We start from the raw sequence: 18850 nt of genomic DNA on the forward strand, positions 1-18850 counted from the left end.
ACACGAAAGTGACGATTTCTATAAATAAAAGAAAAAAAAAACTCTATCTCATAACCACCTCCCACCAAAAACGTGTGGGAGTTGGTTTGAAGTCCACTTTTTCAAGAAATAGGAAAATCCCACCAAATGGGGGAGGGTACCACAAAAGAAAAAAAAGATGGGAAGTTGAGGATACATTTGCCAATGTGAGGGAGGGGCAAAGTTGGGACTTCCAAGCACCCACTAAAAAGGTGGGCTGGAAGTTGGGTTTTTGAAAACCAAAACTCCCCTACGTGGGGAGAGAAGGAATTAAAGGTGGAGGAAGAGAAAGAGTTTCAGATTTCTCTCTCTCTCTCTCTCTCTCTCTCTCTCTCTCTCTCTCTCTCTCTCTCTCTCTCTCTCTCTCTCTCTCTCGTTGGTGGTCGACCATAGTGCTGGACGGGTGGACCTCCATTGCCAACGTGGTGTGCTGCTCCAACGTGAAGAAGAAACCACCATTCTTGCCGGTTGAAACTTCAAACAGGTAAGGGGCACTATACTTATGTGTGGTACTCGCTGCCTTGTAGTACTTATGGGCTTGATGTTGCCCAAAAATCTGTACTAAACCATGCCAGCCATGGATGGGTATATAGGGGTCCAAGTTCTGGACTGGGATGATGATAAAAAAAAAATGTTGGGTTTTGGATGGCTGAGCGATGGGGGGGGGGGGCTGGATGTGAACTCATCCTAAACATTGGATGGGCATTTGTAACACACGGCTCTACAGAGATGAGACGATCATTTCGCCTTCCAATAGCTGTTAGAAAATTTAAGTTATATGCTCAGTAATATACACAGACCACATCCTGGTTGATGTTTTCGGTGGGGTTAATTTTCATGTCATAACATCCAATACATCATCATTGGTATACAATATCATAACAGTGTAAAAAAAAAAAACGCTGAGTTGTGTTGTGAAAAAGGGATTTGCGTGGGATCATTAAATGATCGTGGACTCCTGCACATGTCGATTGTATGTGGTAGGTAACACACATGAATATCACAGTGATACGTAAAAAGTTTTGAAAGGGGTTTATCCTGTCATGTAATTGGGTGTACTGGTTTTTAGATTAAATGTATGAAACACAAGAACTAATAAGCATGTGTAAGATATATATATATGTATATATATATAATGGGTTAATTTCAATGGTAATAATTATAGTGGTTAAGGGGTTCAAATATATATAGTTTCACATGTAGGCATGTTTATAGCATTTGCACCTTTATAGTGATGTGTTTCCCAGGAACAATCAATGGATTATACGGTGGTTACAGAGAATGACATAACCATCTAAATTGCTGGATTATTCTTAATGTTTTTATTTATAATCTTGTTCTTGTAACTTATAGTTGTTGCTAAGGTTGAACGTTCCTTGATGGGGTGAACCCAACTATCTAAATTGCTGGACTATTCTTAATGTTTTTATTTATAATCTTGTTCTTGTAACTTATAGTTGTTGCTAAGGTTGAACGTTCCTTGATGGGGTGAACCCAACCATCTAAATTGCTGGACTATTCTTAATGTTTTTATTTATAATCTTGTTCTTGTAACTTATAGTTGTTGCTAAGGTTGAACGTTCCTTGATGGGGTGAACCCAACCATTTAAATTGCTGGATTATTCTTAATGTTTTTTTTATTTATAATCTTGTTCTTGTAACTTATAGTTGTTGCTAAGGCTGAACCACACATGAGTGCAAGGCTATGTTGGGGCTGGTTTGCTCGTTCCTTGATGGGGTGAACCCAACCATCTAAATTGCTGGATTATTCTTAATGCTTTTATTTATAACTTGTAGCCTTGGTAACCAGCGTTGAAACGCTGTTATTGGGTGTATATGTTGTGACCAGGATGCTGGCCACTACTTGTAACATACAACAGATTGATAGGGGTCTATTGTGGCCAATCGAGCCTGAAAGAAAATGTTGAACCCCATAGTTGAGGTGCAGCCCGTCAATCTCCTTCTTTCGAGAGGTTAGTGGAGCCTCACCCGAGCAAGGGTGATAACCGAACCGAGTGGTCTAGCTCCTCCCTAATCGTGGGCGACAAGTGAGTCACAGGTTTTGAATCACGCACACTCATGGTGGCAGCTACATGGCCACATCGAGTCAATAGCTCAGGGTGCCGAGAATGTGCTTCCGGTTTCACCAAACTGTGGATGGGCCTTTCAAAAATATTTTTAGTAAGAGGACCAAGCCTATATACCACATAGATGGCAAACTTTATGGGTACGAATGTGTACGCCATATCCAAAAACAAATATTAAAATAAGGGTTCTGAGTCGAGTAAGATTATGAGAAATATTACTTCATGATGGTGCTTATAGGCACCACGGCTCAAAAATGCATATAATTGGTGTGAACCCTGAGTCGGGTTTGGGATTTTGGAAATCCCCTGTGGTGCGAGGGCTTGCACAAGAGAAACAAACAAAGGAATGTGAATCATCAAATATGAGATTTACGAGGCTCTGGGTATACCTGAAGGAAGGTATATGTTACCGGACCCCTCATAGTGCGATAGCTCGCACTTGGTTATAAAGAAAATGTAAAATGAAATATAAAACCTTTGAGACTCTGGGTATACCTGAAAGACGGTATATGTTATCGGATTCTCCAGGCTCTGGGTACACCTGAAAGATGGTGTATGTTACTGGACCCATGGTCTACCTTAGAGAGGGTAGGTGGTACAAGCTTCGTGGACATTCTTGTTTTCGTGAGAGCTAGGCGTCTCACCAGGTCCCCAGTCCACGAAGTTAGGGGGCCAGGACTACCAATGTATCCTAGGTGGTAGATCCAAGTCTTCTGCAGAAGTACAGGGTGCATCCTAATTCTTGTTCTAGCCATTAGGGAGTTCTCTCTCGGTCATTGACCGTCCCCTTTGGATATCCGTACGGCTAGTCATACGGGTTATTAAACAATAGACGCCCGTATGGTCTCGGTCCGCTACGAGGTCTATGCCTGTGCGTACCCACAGAGTAAGAGTAAGATAAACATTAAATAATTTAAGTTAAATGAAATACTCATTCTTGAAGAATCGGGAATTGTCGTTATGACTTTTGCAAAACTTGTAGAATCTACAGCTTATGCTAATGTGAATAAATGTAACTTTAGTTCAGTTATCTGTTGCATTGTATCAACGATTAGAAAGCATAATCATTTTCTTGGAATGATATAAATTTCCATGCTGGTTATATCTATAGTTGTTGCACATATTTGTACACATGACACTGAGCACCACATATAAATATAATGCTTCTTACGCAGACAGGGGAGTCTGACCCTTCTGCTTTAAATGTTTTTCAGGTAGTAATTAAATCGGAGCATCGTTGGCGTCGCGTATGGAAGTAGTCAAGAAATCTCAGTTTTTCAGTGTTTACTGTTCGAACTCTGATTAGTAGATTTACATTTCTGTTATGGGATGTAATTAATGACATTAATGTTTCAATTAATGAATGGTATGTTTAGTACTTCTCTGTTTTACCCTGTAATGCACCTGACTTGTGTTTTCGCACTTCCGCTATTTAAAAAAAAAAAAATTACTCTAAAATTTTTACTATAAAAAGTCGGGGCGTTACAAGTACTTCTTTACTTTAAATGAGTGTAAGTACAATTAGTGCTTTGAGATATTTATTTGTACATGATCATGTCAAGTGTTTTCTTTATGTTGTGTTTTTCAAGGTCTTCAGAGAGAATGAGGACTACAAGAAGGTCGACATTCTTGAGAAGGATATTTAACAAGGATTCTTTACAGGAGGTATTTAATGCTTGTACAAAGAGAATGATGACTTCAAGTAAGTCGACATTCTATGGGTTTATAAAAAGGTAACTAGAGTCATTTCAAAAACTTTATTATATTTGTTTTTCTTGGTGTAGCCGATTTCATGTTTTGTCTTTTTCCTATATTTGAAATCATTTCTTTAAAGAAGGTAACTAGAGTCTTTTCAATTAGTATTATATTTGTTTTTCTTGGTGTAGCCGATTTCATGTTTTGTCTTTTTCCTTCCTTTAAAAACATTACTTTTCAAGTTGTCTTGTATATGATATAAGGTACAATTATTACATTTTGAAGTCATGTCAAAATACCTTTTTCATGAAGGGTTGTAAGAAGGTACAATGATTTGTTTTCAAAAAGGAGCTTTTTGAAACTATCGTATACTTTTATGAAATATGGCTTTTATGAATGGTTATGTACTATGCAATATGCATGCTTCTGAAGGTTCTGTTACATATGACTCTAAAGAAGAAAAATACAGTCTTCAATCTTGAGGTAGCCGAACTTTTTGGATGCTCTTTAGTAATGCATGGCTCATCAAGCTTTTCTTCAAGGAGTATGATTGCACCATAGTTGTACTTGAACAGGAGGACTCCATCCTTTTTGGGTGAGATATCCTTGCATCAAATACTCGTTAGATTTATGGCAAAACATATCCAGTCATAATATAACATTTTTCAAGAAGGCATATTATCATATTATATAGAATCAAATGAGACAGTGTATCATATTATGTGACATCAAAACAGAGTTTCTCAACATTCTCCCCCTTTTTGATTGTGATAAAATATGCTCCCCCTGTCAAAAAGACATTATGCATAGAAATAATACTTATAAAAATATTGAAAAATGTTGAATACGAGTATGTTTCTCCAATAATGGAGACAGGTTTTTCTCCCCCTTTGTCATAGACAAAAAGGAAGGGATCAGAGTAAGAGAGTTATTACAGACCATAAATTAAAGTTATTACAGTCCAATAAGAATAAGTTTATCCCGAAGGTGGAGTAGGTTGATGTGTTCGGTCGGCACGATTCTGCTGGTGAGCTTGACGAGTCTGCTGCAACAGGGCTTGATTGCGAAGTATACGATCCTGAGAGCGCTCGATATCCATCATTGCAGAGAAGTAATCAAAGGTGGATGTTGGATCTTCTTCATCAGAGCCGGGCATGTGCAGGGACCTTAGATTGAAGGTGGTAGCATCGAGGACCTGAGAGGGACGGAGGATGACTTCGTTGTGAAGGGATACTTTGAAGTATTTTAGGATGGGAGTTATAAAACACCCGAAAAGAAGAGGTTTGAATTTCTGGTAACGAATGAAAAGGTCGAAAAGAATGGAGGACCAGTTTATCGGAGTAGAGGAAAATATTGCATAGATAAGGAGAGAGATTTTTCGTGGAACTAATCCCTTGCGGGGAAGCTTAGGATAGATGTTGTGGAGAAGAATCTGGGCAAGTAATTGAGCATGAGGTTGGAGATTCCTCATGTGCCATGGAAGTTGGTAGTAGTTGGTACAGAGAAGAATTTTTCGAAGTACCGATCGTTCGATAGGTACTATGGTGTTGAGGTCGGTGCCGGTGGAAGGCAGATTTAGAATTCTACCTAGTGAGGAAGCATGAAAGAACATCAGCTTTCCTCGGACTTTACTGGTGATCGTAGTCTGTTCATGATCAGTGGAAAAGTTTGTATAGAAAAGTCGAACTAGTTCAGGATAGTAGGCAGCTTGGGATGAAGATCCTAGTAGAGGTTTGAGTTCAGGGAGATAGTTGTCTAAGTCAAATAGCATGAAATCGTCGAAGTTAACCAATTTACCTTCATGAATGGGGCGAGAGCATAGTAAGTTGTAATCGTGAAACAGATCTGGATACCTTAGATCTGCTGCAGTAATCACATTGTTGGAGGAGGAAGAGGTCATTGCAAGAGTTTGTAAAAAAAAGAGAACTAAGAAGGGCGAGTTTGAAGTGGGTAATAGTTTGTAGGATGATAGATAGATACGAGTGGAATTGGTGTGTGATGAACCAATCCATTAAATAGAGGAATGAAAATAATTTTGATAGGTTTTGAATGACATTGGAAGTGAGTGATTTTTAGATTTTAGTCAAATAAGGAAATCCGTGAGTAGTAAGTTAAGAGACTTGTGAATGACAAATCAAATCAATGTTTGAAGATAGTGTATTATATTAGGTTGAGAAGGACATAGTTTTGAAATAATTAGTATATATATAGATTTTACTATGGGTGAGTTTATCGACTAGTGAGAGAAGCCATTAATAGAGTATGGGGTGTCATGTTAAATTAAAAAAAGTGAATGATTTTAAAAATAATGGCCTAATAAAACAAGCAACTTTTTACTTTATGTGGAAGTATTCTTAATTCGTGAATGGAGAGTTTAGAATAGGACAACCCATGGGGTATGAGTGAGAGGCAATAATAGTTTTCATTTAAGAAGTATATATATTGATAAGCGTGAAAGGAGAGTGAAAGACATAAAAAGATGATATGGATATGTAGAGAAAAGAGAAAGGTTATAAAGGACAACATTCACTTGATTTAGATATGACATAAAGTAGATTTAGAATAAATAAAGTTTTGCTTGAAGACAAGACTTTAATGAGTCTCGATTTTAGAGAGATATACAATATAAGAGAGAGTCATGGTCACGGATGGAAAGTCACTTCATATGAGATAAAGAGAGAAAGAGGAAATAAAAAGGTGGTACTAGTAGTATTAAAAACAATAGAGAACACGTTGTTTAGAATATGATTTCATAAAGGATGTGAAGGATGACCGGATGATAATAGATTATACTTAAGCTATGAAATAACCGATGATATAGTAAAAGTTTACGTGAAATATATCACATGAATAAAATTTATTAAGAATAATAATGAGGAGTCATGTTTGGAGGTCGGCTAGCTTTTTGTATGAGAGGTTGTCACAAAAAGACAAAAGATATAAAAGGTGTAATGAAATGAGTGATGTGATCCAAGTCATGATAACTTTTTACTTAAAGTAAATGGTTTTTATGGATATATGTAAAAGGAGATAGGACAAGAAGACATTATGAGAGTGTACTTGAAAGATGACATGTTGAAAGACATAAAAAATGTGTTATGATGAATGAATTTCTATGAGTATTGTGAGTATACGAAAATATGAAAACATAGTTTGACTTTGAATAGTAAAACAAACACAAAAAATCGATAATAAGAAACTTTTAAAATAAGATTTTATCAAAAGCAATACTCTTAATAAGTGTGATTAATTTACAAGTCACTTAGTTTGCATATTCCTAGTTCTCTTCTAATACGTGTGAAGTCTTCATGTTTTAATGGTTTAGTGAATATGTTTGCTAACTGTTGATTAGTGGGTATGAATTCGAGTTTAATTATGTTGTTTAAGACTTGTTCTCTCAAGAAGTGGTGTCTTATTTGAATGTGCTTAGTTCGTGAGTGTAAAATAGGATTCTTAGATAAGTTTATAGCACTAGTATTATCACAGAAAATAGTGGTATTTTCAAAATTTAGACCAAAATCTTTTAAGGTTTGTTTCATCCAGATAACTTGTGTACAGGCTAGGCTAGCAGCAATGTATTCGGCTTCAGTAGTTGATAAGGATACACAGTTTTGTTTCTTACTGAACCATGATACTAGAGAGTGCCCTAGCATATGACATGTTCCACTTGTGCTTTTTCTGTCAGATTTACTTCCAGCAAAGTCAGCATCGCTGTATGAGATTAGATCAAATGTAGAGGATTTTGAATAAAATAATCCAAAATCAACTGTCTTTTAAATATATCATTATTCTTTTTACAGCTTTAAGATGTGATTCTTTTGGATTTGACTGAAATCTAGCACACAAGCAAACACTGAACATAATATCTGGACGGCTAGCAGTTAAATAGAGAAGTGATCCTATCATACCTCGGTATACCTTTGTATCAACAGACTTACCATCTTCATCTTTGTCCAAAACAGTAGTAGTGCTCATAGGAGTAGATTTTGAAGCAGTTGAGTTCATGTTGAACCTCTTCAGAAGTTCACGAGCATACTTAGATTGATTGATGAAAACTCCATCCTTGGTTTGCATAATATGCAGTCCAAGAAAGTAGGTGAGTTCTCCCATCATACTCATCTCGAATTCTTTCTGCATGGACTTAGAAAATTCTTCACAGAGAGTGTTGTTAGTAGATCCAAAGATGATATCGTCTACATATATTTGAACAATTAGGGTATGATTATTCACTATTTTCACAAATAATGTCGAGTCTGCTTTGCCTACAGAAAAACCAGTTTTTAATAAAAAGGTTTTAAGTCTATCATACCAAGCACGAGGTGCTTGTTTTAGACCATATAAAGCACGTTTTAGTTTAAAAACATGATCTGGATATTATTCATTTTCAAATCCTGGAGGTTGTTTTACATAAACTTCTTCATTTATAAAACCATTTAAAAAGGCACTTTTAACATCCATTTGATATAATTTGAAATCCATATAGCTTGCATATGCTAAAAGCATTCTAATAGATTCAAGTCTAGCAACAAGAGCAAATGTTTCATCAAAATCAATACCTTCTTCCTGGTTGTATCCTTGAGCTACTAGTCTAGCTTTGTTTCTTATAACATTACCTGTTTCATCAAGCTTGTTTCTGAAGATCCATCTTGTTCCAATGATCTGATGGTCCTTTGGTCTTAGTACAAGATCCCAAACATCATTTCTTTGGAATTGATTCAATTCTTCAGTCATGGCTAGCATCCAGAACTCATCAATGATGGCTTCATCAATCTTCTTTGGTTCAAGTTGAGAAATGAATGCCATGTTTGCAATCCGTTCTAGCTGAGCTCTAGTTTGAACCCCTTTTGTCAGGTCTCCCAAAATCTGCTTTTGAGGATGATCTTTGATATCGACAAATGTTCTTTGATGATCATCTTCATTAGACTTAGCTGTGTTATCTAAGAATAAATCTGTACTTTCAACATCATCATCATTAGTTTGCTTATGAACAGATTGATCAATAGATTCACAAAAACTAACATGCATAGATTCTTCAATAGTATTATAACTCTTATTGAAAACTCTGTATGCTTTACTATGACTTGAATATCCTAAGAATATGCCTTCAACGGATTTTGCATCAAATTTATCCAGGCTATCTTTTGTGTTTAGGATAAAGCATTTACATCCAAAGACTTTGAAATAGTCTATTCTTGGAGTTCTGTCATAGAATAGTTCATAGGGAGTTTTATTTAATAAGGGTCTAATGAGAACTCTATTTGTTATGTAGCATGCAGTATTAACAGCTTCTGCCCAAAAAGATTTAGCAAGATTATTGTGTTGGAGCATAGTTCTAGCAGATTCCTGAAGGGTTCTATTCTTTCTTTCTACTACACCATTTTGAGGTGCAGCTCTAGGAAATGCAAAGTTATGAGAAATACCATGCAAGTTACAAAAATTTTCAAAAAGTTCATTTTCAAATTTTCTTCCATGGTCACTACGGATTTTAACAATAGAACAAGATTTTTCGTTTTGTAATTTTTTACATAAGATTTCAAATTGACAAAACGTGTCACTTTTGTTTTTCAAAAATATTACCCAAGTAAATCTTGAGTAGTCATCTACAATAACAAAAACGTATTTATTGTGATTATGACTAGCTACTCTAGAAGGACCAAAAAGATCCAGGTGGAGAAGCTCTAAAGGTCTTTACTTGAAATGATATTTTTTTATTTGAAAGATGATTTTGACAATTTTCCTAATTGACATGCATCACAAAAGTAATCTTTTTTAAAAGAAATTTTGGGTAACCCACGTACTAACTTATTTTTAGCTAATTTAGACATATACTTAGAATTTACATGACCCATTCTCATGTGCCATCAATGTTGAGAGTCATTATTAGCTATAAGGCAATGTTCTGTGATGTTTTCTAGGTATAGTTCATATATATTATTCTTTCTTATACCTTTTAAGATGATGTTTTCATTGGTGTCTGCTATGAGGCATGCATCATGATTAAAGCTAACATTATAACCTGTGTCACACATTTGACTGATACTTAGTAGGTTATGTTTTAAGCCTTTAACAAGGAGAACGTCTTTGATAAGAGGTTTATCTATGTTACCAATATTACCAATGTCAATTATCAAACCTTTGTTGTTATCTCCAAAGGTGACGGTTCCTCCTTCTTTATGATGAAGAACAACAAAAAGGTCTGGATGTCCTGTCATGTGCTTTGAACATCCACTATCTAGTATCCATCTGTTCTTCTTGTTTGGAGCAGAACTTTCGTTTGTCATGAAGCACATATTTGCAGTTTCGGCTTCATCATCACTTGACTCTTCACTGCTGGATGGTTCTGAATCATCCCATTGAGCATGCAGAGCCTTTTTCTTGAAGAACCTCTTCTTAGATTCCTCAGTCTTGGACTTTCTTTTGAGAAGGGGACAGTCACGTCTCAAGTGACCTGGCTTGTTACACTGATAGCACATGGGATCTTCCTTAGGATCTTTTCTTTCCTTGTGCTTGTTTGGAAGTCGGTTCCTTCTCATGAAGCGCTGGAATTTTCTGGTTAGTAGCGCAATTTCGGATTCTTTATCTGAGTCTTCATTCTCAGATAGAGCTGGAAAAGCCAAAGTTTTCTTTATTGGTTGCTCTTCTTCCCTTCTTTCTTTCATGTGGACTTCATAGGCCATAAGATTGCCTATTAAGTCGTCCAAAGTAAGCTTAGATAAATCTTGAGCTTCTTCAATAGCTGTAGTCTTTTTCTCCCAATCAGTTGTGAGAGATCTCAAGATTTTCTTCACTTTTTCAGTCTGGGAATATGTTACACCCAGAGATTTCAGATCGTTGGTGATGTTGGTGAATCTGGTAAACATCTCTGTGATGGGTTCATCTTTGTTCATTTTGAACAACTCATATTTTCTAACAAGAGATGAGATTTTGGCTTCTTTCACTTTGTTGGTTCCTTCATGAATAACTTCCAAGGAATGCCAAATATCATATGCAGATTCACATATAGATATTCTATTGAATTTGTTCTGATCAATGGCACAATATAAGGCATTCATAGCCTTTGCATTTAGGTTTGCCATTTTCTTTTCTTTATCAAACCATAAGCTATAGTGTGTGGATGGAGATGTGTATGGATGCTCAACAATTTTCCATACAGCAAAATCTATGGATTTGAGAAATATAGCCATTCTGCACTTCCAGTATCCATAGTTGGAGCCATTGAAGAAAGGTGGACGAGATGCGTGTTGACCTTCAATATCACGAGCATAGGAGGTAGATGCCATTTGTGCTGGAAGACTTGTTACGTCGAAACCAGCAAACCTGCTCTGATACCAAATGAAATTCCACTAGAGGGGGGGTGAATAGTGAAATACGATAAAGATCGATAAAATAAAATAATCAGGCAATAAGGCACAACACATAAAACACAGAATTTATACTGGTTCGGTCAGTACCCAGACCTACATCCAGTCCCCAAGCAAACCACTTGAGCTTTCCACTATTACATCTGAGTCACCGGATAAATAGTACAACACCCTCTTCCTCAGAGGTCTTCTTCTCTCAACAGAGAAGGGGCACACCCTCTTCCACAAAGGTCTTCTTCCCTCAACAGAGAAGGACAACACCCTCTTTCACAGAGGTCTTCTTCTCTCAACAGAGAAGGGCAACACCCTCTTTCACAGAGGTCTACTTCTTTCAACAAAGAAGGAAAACTGTGAATAACAGAGTTACAATACTTCCTATAGAACCTTCAAAATGATATGAATGCACGAATGAAGGATTCTCAGAATGTTCTGTTTGTCACTCAGAGGATGCTCTTTGTCAAAGAGCTGGACTTGACTTTTTCTCTTTTCTTTCTTTTATTTTTCTCTTTCTTTTTCAAGGCTCTCTTTTTCAAATATTGAATAGGAATTTTTCTCGTTGTAAGCTCACACGTATATTCCATTCCATGTTGAATAGTTTATTTGAGTGTGTTTATATAGCTTTTGAAAAAGTAGTCGTTGCTTTTTGAAATCGTAGCCTTTTTGAGATGTGAAATGTCATGTCATTTTCAAAAACATCTTTAGAGAAATTCGAGAATGCCTTTTTCCATAAACAGTGAAGTATGGGGTACACTAGTCGTTGTAATATTTTAGGTAATACATATTTTATGTAAAAAGTCTATTTCTTACAATAGTACATTAAACGTTGGATTGTAGTTTTGTCTTTATTCTAATTAATGATTTTGAGGTACATAAGTACTTCTTTACTTTAAATGAGTGTAAGTACAATGAGTGCTTTGAGATATTTATTTGTACATGGTCATGTCAAGTGTTTTCTTTATGTTGTGTTTTTCAAAGTCTTCAGAGAGAATGAGGACTACAAGAAGGTCGACATTCTTGAGAAGGATATTTAACAAGGATTCTTTACAGGAGGTATTTAATGCTTGTACAAAGAGAATGATGACTTCAAGTAAGTCGACATTCTATGGGTTTATAAAAAGGTAACTAGAGTCATTTCAAAAACTTTATTATATTTGTTTTTCTTGGTGTAGCCGATTTCATGTTTTGTCTTTTTCCTATATTTGAAATCATTTCTTTAAAGAAGGTAACTAGAGTCTTTTCAATTAGTATTATATTTGTTTTTCTTGGTGTAGCCGATTTCATGTTTTGTCTTTTTCCTTCCTTTAAAAACATTACTTTTCAAGTTGTCTTGTATATGATATAAGGTACAATTATTACATTTTGAAGTCATGTCAAAATACCTTTTTCATGAAGGGTTGTAAGAAGGTACAATGATTTGTTTTCAAAAAGGAGCTTTTTGAAACTATCGTATACTTTTATGAAATATGGCTTTTATGAATGGTTATGTACTATGCAATATGCATGCTTCTGAAGGTTCTGTTACATATGACTCTAAAGAAGAAAAATACAGTCTTCAATCTTGAGGTAGCCGAACTTTTTGGATGCTCTTTAGTAATGCATGGCTCATCAAGCTTTTCTTCAAGGAGTATGATTGCACCATAGTTGTACTTGAACAGGAGGACTCCATCCTTTTTGGGTGAGATATCCTTGCATCAAATACTCGTTAGATTTATGGCAAAACATATCCAGTCATAATATAACATTTTTCAAGAAGGCATATTATCATATTATATAGAATCAAATGAGACAGTGTATCATATTATGTGACATCAAAACAGAGTTTCTCAACAAAATGAGGGATCCTATATCAGAAAGGCATGCTTTATCCTTGATCCTCAACAATTTTTCGCAACCTCTGAGAGGATTAATCTCTATCTCACCCTCCAAGTCTTTCGTTGAACTCATTGAACGAGCGTAATGGCTCGAAATGGGAGTAGAGAATGGAGTCTATGAAGGCCTTACCATTGCAAGAAACAGTCAAGATGCCAAAAAGAAGGCTCACTTCACTTTTACGGCCAAATCTTTCAATAATAGCAAAGGCAACAAGAATGATCATGGCAACAGTTTGGAGAGAATCAAAAGGCAAAAAGGGAAGGACATCAACAGTGATAAACCTCTCCAATCCAGCCCTCAGCATCAAAAGAAAGATAAGGAAAAATCAAAGCGCAAGGACTGGAGAACTTATCGAGAATTCACCCCTCTGGATCAGACACTCGAGAGTATCCTCGAGTATATGCTTGCGAAAGACATTGTTCGGTTGCCTAAAGCCAGTGATCCTCCAGCAATTATGGGCAGATTGAAAGAACAGTTTTGCAAATTTCATCGAGCAGTAAGGCATGATACAGAAAACTGCTTCATCCTTAAGAACATTGTTCAAGACTGCATTGACAAGAAGCTCCTCGTTGAAGATGGAAAAGAGGACTAGTCATCCTGACTAAGCTTTTTCCACAATCATTCCAGAAGATGACAATGCCAACAATTTCCCATTTTTCATCTTGCTTTTTCAAAAAGAATAATGTAATCCCATTCTCCTTGATTTTAAAGCATCAATAAAGTCATCGAATTTTTCAATAGTTTGGCGCCATGTTATTTGCTTCTTCTTTATTTTCAAAATGTCTCTCTTGTGAGGAATGATCTTGAGGACGTCTATCAGTCAAGAAGCTTGTCAATTATCATTTTTTATTCAAAATTTTCCTCTTCAGTCACACTGGGGCATTTTTTTTGAAAATTTATCTTTACCTCAAAACATCCTATATGCAGGCAGGATAAACCAATCTCTCATTTTGCATATATATGCACTCACTTGCATTAATTTTGCATTCATTTACATTTCATGTGCATTTGCATTTCATTTTACATTTCCATTATCTTCCCCTTCAGGTTAAGGGATAAACCTGAATCATTTTCCATAATTCTTCAATTTCGACCTCCGGGTCATCCAATTTCCAATTTTCAAATTACCAAAATTCTCAATTTTGACCGCCAAGTCATCCAATTTCCATCCCCATTCAGGATAAGGGGATAATCCTGAAACCGTTCATAGAAGCAATTCAACTCTATATAATAGTCACCGTTCTTCATTGAACTGATAGTGTTCCATGTGAACTGATAGTCGTTCTTCATTGAACTGATAGTGTTCCATGTGAACTGATAGTCGTTCTTCATTGAACTGATAGTGTTCCCAAGTGAACTGATAGTCGTTCTTCATCGAACTGATAGTGTTCCAAGCGAACCGATAGCGTTCCCAAGTGAACTGATAGTCGTTCTTCATCGAATTGATAGTGTTCCAAGTGAACTGATAGTGTCCCAAGTAAACTGATAGTGTTCTCAGTGAACTGATAGTCGTTCTTCATTGAACTGATAGTGTTCCAAGTGAACTGATAGTCGTTCTTCATTGAACTGATAGTGTTCCAAATAAACTGATGGTCGTTCTTCATTGAACTGATAGTATTCCCAGCGACGGTTGTTCTTAATTGAACTGATATTGTTCTCAGTGAACCGATGGTCGTTCTCAATTGAACTGATATTGTTTCCAGTGAACTGATAGTCACCTCCTTTGGGGAAAGGAGAGGATATTTTTTGTCACGGATGCGTTAAACCGGACTTCAAATGCTCTTTTTCACCTAGGATTTCAAGAAAACTTTGTCAATTTCTCAATCAAATTATTTGTTGATTTCAGAACTTTATTGCACAAATTTTTACCTCAGTTTACCTTCAGTATTACTTCCAAAAAGGCAAAGCTTTTGTGAAGAAGGATTCAAAATCCAAATTCTTTCTATTGGCCAACCAAAAGGATGAAGGATAAATCCTCGATATGGTCAGAAAAGAAGATTCAATGTTTTTGCAAAGCCATAGATGATTGATATTGATCGCAGTTAATGGCACATTTTAAAGACCATTGTTGTGAAAATGAGGCAGTAGAAATATCCTGAGCGCTAGAAAAAGAGAGAATTCATCCAAGCCTTGTCTCCTTAAAATCACCTAAGCTGCAATTAAATATCCGCAAAAGGGATCTCTCACTTGTCGTCAAGATGAAGGCGAATTAAGCGAGTAGACCCCCGGGGCCAAAGAAGATTTGAAACATCTCCAAGATGACGGAGTTTGCGACGGATCCTTCTGTGAACACCCCAAATTTTTTAAAATCTTTTAAATATTCCCCTTTTTCCCCTAAATTCATTTTTTGAGTAAATAAGTCATTTTAAATCTAAATTCTGGTTCATTTCTCAAGTTTTATTGAAATTAAATTCATTTTATATGTTTAAATTGATTTTGGATCTGGATCCATTGCCCAGATCCAAATCTGAATCTCCTTGTTCAAATTTTAAATTAAAAATTATAGAAAATACCAAAAATAGCCTTTAAATAACTCGGATAGTCCATTCGACATCCGTTTGGATCCATCACATTGAATTTCTCGATTCGAGTGTCAAAACTCGAACATTTTCTCAAAACCTGGGTCAAAAACCTTTTTTCTGAAGAAATTTCCCCGAAATGGTTCGAAATTCTCAGAAAAATGCTTTTGTAAATATTTCTCAGAAAAATACAAAAAAATTAGTGTCTAATCTTTGTTTTCTCGTAAAGTCTTAGATTTCATTCCGAAAATACAAAAAAAAATAAAAATATTGAAAAAAGAATGAAAAATTTCAGAAATAAATGAAGGAAATTGCAAAAATATAGTTTTTGAAAACCCATTTTAGAAAAACTTTTTAAAGAAGCCCTTTTTTGGAAAAAAAACTTATATTTGATGTTAAGAGTCGAGTTAGGGTTTTTGAAAACCCTAACTCTCGCCCTTCTCCTCCCTCAACCGCCGCTCTCCTTCCCTCTCCATGGCCGAACCCTCCTCCGCAAGCCACCCATCACCAACCGAAACCTCCATCTCCCGATCTCCGTCCATCTGCAACAAACCCCCAACTGCATCCTCCTTCTTCCTCCTTAAAAGGGCATTCAGGAGAACCCTAAAACGGATCGTCTTCACCCTTCCCCTTTCTTGTACATTCCTCTTCTTCTACTTCACGAACCGTGTTCCACCCCACCACCCTTCTAGACATATTGCTCTTCCTTCTCCCATTGCTTTTTTTTCCTATCTCTGATCCTTCTTATTCTTTTCCCCTTTTCCCTTTCATCAGATTTGATTTCCCATTCGGCTCGAGTGAAGGAAGCCGACTGTCTCTCAGCCGGATCGCAGGAAGTTCCAGCTCTCTCTCATACTGAACAGGGAAGTTGACCTTATAGTAGAAAGGCCATGAAGCAAAGCTATCAGACTTCTCTCCTGCTTCCCCTGAAGAAGAATTGATCTCCTCCCTTTGGGTTTTTCGTGCAAGATCACCCGCTGGGGAAGAAGGCCTTCTTCTCTATCTTTCAGGGTTTTGAAATTACGGTAAATATTTTTCCCTCTACCTGTTTTTCTCTGAATTTTCCTTTTGATTCTCTGTTTTAACCCCTTTACGCACCATCGGTAGCATTAGATTTGCTCATGGCAACTCAATCTACCTGTGTGCAAAATGAAAAGGAGTATCCACGCTCTGATATCTTCTTTCTATTGCCTATAATCAATTTGTTCTTCCATTGTTTCATTTATATCATCGGATTTAAGAATCCTGGTTCATCCGGACTGGATGATATACCTGGACCTTATCTCCGTTTATGCAAGGCTCAACTGAATTATATATCTCCTATTAGTGCTCGTCGTTATCTTCATTCTTTTTTTTTTTGTTGCTTTATTAGTTAGCATGTGTTTTAAACTCCTCGACTCTGATTTGGTTGTCTGCTTCATCTAGTATATTTGTTTGTTTCATGGGTTAGGAGAGCATGCTCTTCCTGGTCCTCCATTACGCTCCCTGCATTTCCTCATTGAACAAATATCATTGTTCATTATTTGCTATCAGTCCTCACCCTGCAGTTGTTGCAGCTTCGTCCGGGGCTGATCCCCTGCAAATAGCATTAGAATCGTTCATACTGGTTATTTTCCCCTTTTTTTTAGCAATTATTTCTTCGACTAAAAAAAATGTCACTGAAAGAAGTTACATTATGCGAACACCGGATCGGAGTTCATTTGCCAGTTTGTTGGTAGAATTTGAGTAATTTAGCATCTGCTACTCCAAGAACCCCAGATCATTTCTGCGTGAGTCATTCAAATCCTTCGCTCTGAATATCAGGGTTCAATTCGTATATATCTCTGATAAATCTGTAAGTGACAACTATGTATTTCTCATTTGATTGATATACTTATCAACAGTTGTGCCAAATGTTTCTTATTCAGATTGTGACTTTTTTTTTTCTGAGATGATTATAGGCGTGCTATTCATGCTTTGACTCTATAGTTCTTGAAGCACAGGCATGTTGGTGATGTGTCTCAGCTGATGGTTAAGAGGTCCCAAAGAGCCGACCGATATCTCTCAGTATGTATACTGATGTGCAACTTTGCCCAGGACAGGTTGTTGGTATTTTTGGAGCTCCCCTGTGGGTTCCTCCATCACATTTTGCAGATTCAATGAAACTGCCTTGATTGATACCCTAATTTCATTGCATATTTATGAGTTATGAAAGCCTTCATGTCGACCATCATAGTTAACTTTGTTGATACGATTTGTGGTGGTGACGTTTCATTTTTCTTTTTAGCTGATGAAATTCATGTTAGAGGGTGATGAAATTAGAGCACAATATTGGATAGCAGCAGCAGTTTAGCAGTAAATTACTCTCAACTACATGAGACTACCGGTTCAGTGTTATTTTTAACCAAGGTGGAGGCATGTATACAAGGTGATGGTGAGAATTCTGAGAATTATCGGTTTTCAAAAAAATCAGTAGTGTTTTTCAATTACTCAGCATCAACGTCTTGGCCTTTGTTTATTGTATTATCTTAAATCCATTTAAGCATCCTACTTCATCTCTTAACAGGTGATTTTTTTTTTCCTACACTTCACCTGTGGTTGCATCTCTGTAATACATCTATTATTCCCACCTTTTATGCTGATGTGTTGTTATAATCTTCATTTTACAAGTTCTATCATTAACTTATTTTTTTTTTTTTTAATGTTGTTACTCCATCATGTTAGCTAACCATTGCTTTTGAGAGAATGGAAAGCCCTTTTAGATCAGCAGGGGCCCAATTTCCTGAAAATAATCCATTGGGTGTGCTTAAAAAAAAAAAGAATAAAAAAAAAGAAAAGAAAAGAGTTTGTTCAAATCTGGATATCTGAGCTATAGTCAAGATTGATTTTGGACACACACATGATGTTACCTTAGATGCGAGTTCACTACCTGACTATTACTATTTCAATTGAAAGTTTGATCTCCGTCAAGGAGCAGGGTCATGAGAGAAGTAGCATTCTCGCAGATGCCCATGGGATGACATTTTTTTTTTGTACTTGTTGGGGTTGCCTCATTGGCCGCTTCTGAAATTGATCAGCCTATGACTGATGATACCAAAAGTGATATCGTCAAGCTTTTTGACAGACTGGAGGGCTACGATGACAGATCTTTGCATTTTGATAAGAAATTTGTGGATGCTAGCTATAATTGCATCAGTCATTCGTGGAGCCGCTGTATTCGCAGCAACTATTTCTGGGAAGCCTAATGTTCCATGAGACAAGATCTTGGGATTGGATAACTTTTTTTTTTAAGGGCTGGAATTCCTGGCAGTGGCGAGGA

Source organism: Nuphar pumila, chromosome 13 (assembly GCF_984573655.1).
Source record: "Nuphar pumila chromosome 13, dmNupPumi1.hap1.1, whole genome shotgun sequence".
Taxonomy (NCBI): Eukaryota; Viridiplantae; Streptophyta; class Magnoliopsida; order Nymphaeales; family Nymphaeaceae; genus Nuphar; species Nuphar pumila.